This window comes from Lactuca saligna, chromosome 3 (genome assembly GCF_052625555.1).
Source record: "Lactuca saligna cultivar CGN05327 chromosome 3, ASM5262555v1, whole genome shotgun sequence".
In the NCBI taxonomy this organism is placed as follows: Eukaryota; Viridiplantae; Streptophyta; class Magnoliopsida; order Asterales; family Asteraceae; genus Lactuca; species Lactuca saligna.
In genome coordinates, this window is record NC_136419.1 from 128,611,132 (window position 1) to 128,617,344 (window position 6,213).

Below are 6,213 nucleotides of genomic sequence, written 5' to 3' on the forward strand. Positions count from 1 at the left end.
TATTTAGTGAGATCAGGCCCTTTTCAATTCTCACATCCCACCCGGATAGTGTGGATGGATTGGTCCATCTTAGTCATGATATTCTCTAGAGTGTTTAGAGAATTCTTCAATTAGCTCTTTTATCAGTAGGGGTGCTTTCTTCTTGAGCAGTCCTTGCGGTTCAAGAAGTTGCCTTGTGGTCACATTCACTCCATCATAGAAAATGGAGACTTCTTGTGGGCTATTAAGATCATGATGCAGGAAATTCCTTAGTAAACCTTTGTATCTCTCCCATGCCTCGTATAAGGATTCTCCAACTTGTTGCTCAAAGTTGGCAATAGCTTTCTTCAATTTGGCTATCTTTGAGGGAGGACAAAATTGATCAATGAATTCTTGGTTCATTTTAGCCCATGTAGTGATCGATCCCGGTGGTAGTGATTTGAGCCAATCCTTTGCAACTCCCTTGAATGTAATTGGAAGCATACGAAGCAGCACGGTTTCGCGAGGCACATTTGGAACATTAAAATAATCAGCTACATCGTTGACCTCATCCAAATGCTTGTAGTGTAACATCCGCAAAATACAACCAATTTAAATTTTTCAGAACAACCTGATTTTCATTAAAATATTTACAAAAAGGTTTTCAATACAAGTCATTAGAGTATTCCCAGAATCACATTGCTACAAAATCATGAGGAGCGGTACGATCGCGCCTTCGCCTTGCCACAGTCTCCTGAAGAACCTGAAAAATATTTAAACCACAATTGTAAGCCCGAAAGCTTAGTGAGATACCCCCAAAATACCAACCACGCATACGCCCTTCCAGGTTACGACCTTCCGGTCCAAAACATATAACATGCATAACATAACAGAACATAGAACAACCATGCATATCGGGTCTACCGTGTGACTGGTCCGCCGTATCGGGCCTTCAGTCCAACGGATCCATCCTCCGGGTCTAGTCATGTCCTTTGAGTCTACAGTGGGGTTGGTCCGCCCGCATCGGGCCTTCAACCCACCTGGTCCACTCTCTGAGTCTACAGTGTGACTGGTCCGCCCGCATCGGGCCTTCAGTCGGCCTGGTCCACTCTCCGAGCCTCGGCACGTCTGGTCCGCCCTCGTGGGTCCTACAACCTATCCGGACCGCTCGCTGGGCCTTCGGAACAACCGGTCCGCCCTGGGTATCTTGGCCTACAGCACAAAGCAGGACCCGCCTCAACCCATCTCCAGTCCAAACAACCATGTGCACAAAACATACACTCATATAACAGTCATAGTCAACAAAACGAACAAGCAGATCACATAGCATATCATTACCCTAACCGGGTTACCGACCTAACCGGTCACTAGCATAGCATGACTTTGTATATCGGGAACACTGACCTTAGCAAGGCCTCCTAGCATGTACCATCCTAGCTACCAGGATGCAGACACATCAAACAATAACATAATAACCATAACCGAATCTCAATACAATAAAGGGCCGGCCTTGGTGCCTTAGACCCTGTTGATATAGTGAGGATAACTCACCTCGAAACTGCCGACTGAAAAGATAAGATCCCGCTGCTCCGAACTCCGGCACGAACTCCTTCACTAAACATCAAAACATACAACTCAATAAATACCCTTAATTACCAAAATACCCCTGGAAGACAACTGGTCAACCTTGGACGAGTCAAAGTCAGCCCCTGACTGACCCTACTCGCCGAGTCATCCCGATGACTCGCCGAGTCCTTATGCTCAGAACTCCCCTCAATTAGCGACCCAACTCGCCGAGTCACCCCAAGACTCGTCGAGTCCAACAACTCTGAGTCCACTCGCACTCAACTCACCGAGTCATCCCTTGACTCACCGATTCATCGACTCAACCAGAAATATTGGGACTTCCTCGACAAGACTCGCCGAGTCCAAATGGACTCGTCGAGTCCAAGGCCATCTTCAACCTACTCGCCGAGTTGTTCTTCCAACTCGTCGAGTCCCAGGCCATCTTCAAGCAACTCGTCGAGTCCACCCATGTGACTCGTCGAGTACCTCCGTTCTGAATCCATACAGAAGCATCTCAGGCCATGCAATTGATCCAAAACATAGATCCAACCTCCTACAATCCATCCATCACGTAAAGTGGCAAACTTTACGTGAATCTAACGAGATTTAAGCCATATTCACCTTAAAACCAAGGTTTGGGACATGGTGGCTTCACTAAGCACTCAAACACAGGAACTTTAATGCACTCTAGGCCTTCAATATTCCAGATCTGAGGTAGCAACCTCATATCTATCCTCCAAACCCCAAAACCTTCCAAGACATACTCCCCACAAACCCCAAAATGATGAAACTAAGAATGCACAGCCTAAGGACGAAGATATTACCTCCAAAAGATACCTCAATAGCAGCCAAACTCGAACCCAAGCAAAGCCCTTTGATCCAAGCCACTTCTCCTTCAAGATCTCTTCAAACAACACCTCTCCAAGCTCTAATTTGCTCCACAAATGATCTCTCCACGTATATAGGGTTTCTGGAACTCAAGGGGGGAATAAGGGAGGCTGTGGAGGAGTATAATGCTCTTTATATAGGGCTCAACCCCAGAAATTAGGGTTTTCTCCATACAGCACCTACTCGCCGAGTCCATCTAGGGACTCGCCGAGTAGGCCACTTGACATGCGACCATGACCGCGACCTGACTCGTCGAGTCTATCCATGGACTCGCCGAGTCATCCTCTAAAACTTAATCTTTTAGCCCTTCAACTCTACTCTTGCGATTCCGGGATGTTACATGTAGGCGTCTTCGTTATCTTTCCCCGTAGAAGGGGATTTCCTTAAGTTGAGCAAGTATGTGGCCCTTTAGTTCGAAAGTGGAAGTAGCGGGAATAACAGGTTGTACAAGTCCCAGGCCGGTATCGTCACGTGTCCACTTCTTTTATTCTCCCATGGGAACTTCATCGATGTTAGCCATGGGGTTAACTGGTCCGCCTTCAAAGTCTCTTTCTTCTTCGGATTTAGAGTCATAATCGTACTTGATCTCAGCTTCTTTTATATTATCTTCAAAACTTTCTAATTTACTTCTTTCGCTTTGTTGACTGCTAGCCTCACCTGCTTTCTTGTCCTTTTTCTTCCTAAAAATTGATTTCAGGTCTTTGAACGACGATTTCTTTGGCAGGTGATTGTCTTCAATTACTTTATCCTTGTTTTTCCTAAGTGCGGATTCTAGGTCTTCAAATGGATGGACCAAAGGTGTGTTGGATCCTCGGGTCATGTAAACCTCAAATCAAAACAAGAAACACGCATAAAAAGAACAAAACAAAAAGAAATAAAAAACAAAATTTCGTGTTCAGCTATGAACCCGTCGAGTCTGTTCGCAGGGACTCGGCGAGTTCACTGCCCAAAGAAAAAAAATTGTAACAAATTTCCTAAAAGCTGAAAACTAAAAATTATTACTAATACCTAATCTACTGAGAATAGTAACTTTGTGCAAGATAAATCTCACACAAAGGATCGATAACAATAGCAATCAATTTATATTTAGAACTATTCCCCGGTAACAGCGCCAAAAACTTGATGTGCGTAAAATCAACTAGTTTTAATCCTACTAACTTAGACACCGAAACAAACACAAGAAAGGCAGTGTACCTATCGATTAGTAGCTTAGTTCAGGTAAGTAGGGTATCGAACACAGGGAACGGTAAACAATTAAAGTAAATGCTAATATTATCTAAATAAAACAAGTAATAAAAGGAGGGGTTTTCTCTAGTTTTGCAAGACTAGAGAACTTAAATTTCTAACTAAAACTCAAACAAAACAATTAACAGCTAGAGAGCAAAAATCAACTAAATTCAATGGTGGAAGACACTTATGCCTAGGGTTGACTCATTTGATCCTATAGTTGATTCTATGAAAAGTACAATGGATAAATTTATATTGGCTACCGATTAAGATAATTAGGTTCACGTTCACTCTTACTAATTCTTAGAAAACAAATTAATCTAAGCAGTGGCCAGTTATCTAAATTCATGAATTTCCTACTTTATTTATTCGGATTAATTAAGACTTGTAGTGGTTAACTAAATTGGTCCTTTAATTAAGCTCTTGTTGATGGTTCGTTATACAAGCTCATACATTAATTTTCCTATTTTTCTATTAACCCTAGTTTCATGTTCGCTAATCCTAGGTATATAACAATGTTTTCACATGCATCATATGAAGTTAGCAATTAAGAGATGGTCATGCAACTTAATCACAAGTTAATTAACGTAAAATAGATGTAGTTAACATACAAGGTTATTTAACAAGCTTAACAAAACATCATTACCAACAAAAATTAATCGTACTCATAAATCAACACATAGTCACAAATTTGTCTTCCCTAAACAGAAGATATATATTCTAGTTTATGATTAAAACAGTAAAAAGCCTAAAAACACAATCTAATAACTCAAACATGTTTTGGAAACTAGATTTAATAAAGAATAAATTGATTTTGCCTTAATTCTCCTCCAAAAGTGGATCTAGGTTGATTCTCTGACTTCTCATGCTCCAGAAGAACACTTATTCGCAACTTTCTCTCCAAGGACTTCTTAAAAAAATCGGGTGTCGATCTAGAAGTCTCTAATTATAGATTAGAGGCGACTCGTCGAGTCTAGGTACCGACTCACCGAGTCCTTCATTAAATTCCCTGTCTGGCAAGGCAATGATTCCTTTGCTTCCAGAACTTTCTTAGGAACTCCTCAAGTCATGGCTCGACTCGTCGAGTCCTTGTGATTTTTGGCTCTTTTCTTCTTTCCTTGATTCTCGAGGTCCCAACAGCTGCTCCTGCTTCCTTTTGCTTCTGAGCACTTCTTTTGGACTAAAAATATAATTTAAACATAATTAAGCATCTTTTGTTCCATAATTGTAATAAATTAGCCAAAAAGTATTAACATTCTATGAAAAATATATAACTAAATATACACATATCACATAACGTTATATTATATCTATTGTTTAACTAACTAAGCGTCACCGCTTACACTCTTATTGTTTAACAAAATTGTAAGAGACAAGTAATTAGTATAATCGTATACTAATAGAAGATTTTGAATAGTTTGAACTATTGTATTTGTATTTCCGTATGTATAAAACTATAGTATCCTAGGAAGTTATGTAATATATAACATAGTCTTAATAGTCTGTTTGTATCCAGTCGTTTGTAAAAAAAATTATCAAGGTTTTTATTATTTGTAAATATACATGTAGTATGTTTTGGAGTAACAACTGTTTCAAAAATATGAAAGTGTGGGTCTTTCATTTATGGATCGCGAGCATGAAATCCAACATAAACATGCAAAAAGGAACTTAGAACTTAGATCTAGCAATTTGAGTGCATAAAGATTTGATATTAGGCACTTACAAAGATCCAAAATGTGCACAAGATGGTTATGATGATGATGATGATGATGATGATGATGATGATGATGAAGCCTCTTTGAAGAACCAACACTCTAGAACCTCTTCTTATCCTTCTTATAGCCACCCAAACACTAAAATTGATCCAAAATCACCAAGATGGATTGTGTTAAGGTTTTTATGAGTTATGGGAAGGTGGATTTTGGGAAATGAACCCCAAAACCAAGTTAATGGGGCTTAAATATGTGGGAACCCCTAAAACTTCATGGGCTTGGGCTGCAGCGACCCTCACGTCGTGAGCTCTTATTGACTACATCGTGAGCTTAGTCCCAGGTGAAATCTTCATGCGGCCCTCCTGATGTCGTGAGCCTCCAAGCCTCACATTGTGAGGACCACTTTTCCTCCAAAATTCAACCTTTTGATGCTTTGAAGCCCTAATACAAAGCATCCAAGAAAATGGATGTTACAAACATGAACCAGAGAATGAGATAGATGGTCATACTCTTGTTCCAATTTGAAGGCTACAACCCAAATAATAACCACACCAATAATACTAACCAAGCTTTCTCATGTTATCTTACTCAGTCTACATATACCCCTCATGACCATAATTGAGGTACTACCACAACGTACACTCCTAAGGGGAAACACATAACCTACCTTGGATCTACTGCATTCTTTCTTCCTCATAATATTACCCGAAGGGTGAACTACCAATATATCTAATGAAATGAGTACCTTGATCGTTAACATAAACATTCTCATGAATGACGAATACAGGATCCCATACCTCGATTGATACTAAACAAATCCTACCAATATGTAACTAGCTCTATAAACTTTCAAATCCATCAG

General features: G+C 40.3%; 1 non-coding gene across 1 annotated transcript; it reads left to right on the forward strand.

The window, feature by feature from the left end:
• The first annotated feature begins 226 nt into the window (after positions 1 to 226).
• On the forward strand, positions 227 to 333 carry LOC145038156 (small nucleolar RNA R71). Its single transcript, XR_013679221.1, has one exon. It is a non-coding gene; the product is annotated as a small nucleolar RNA R71 (small nucleolar RNA).
• Positions 334 to 6,213: the final 5,880 nt, after the last annotated feature.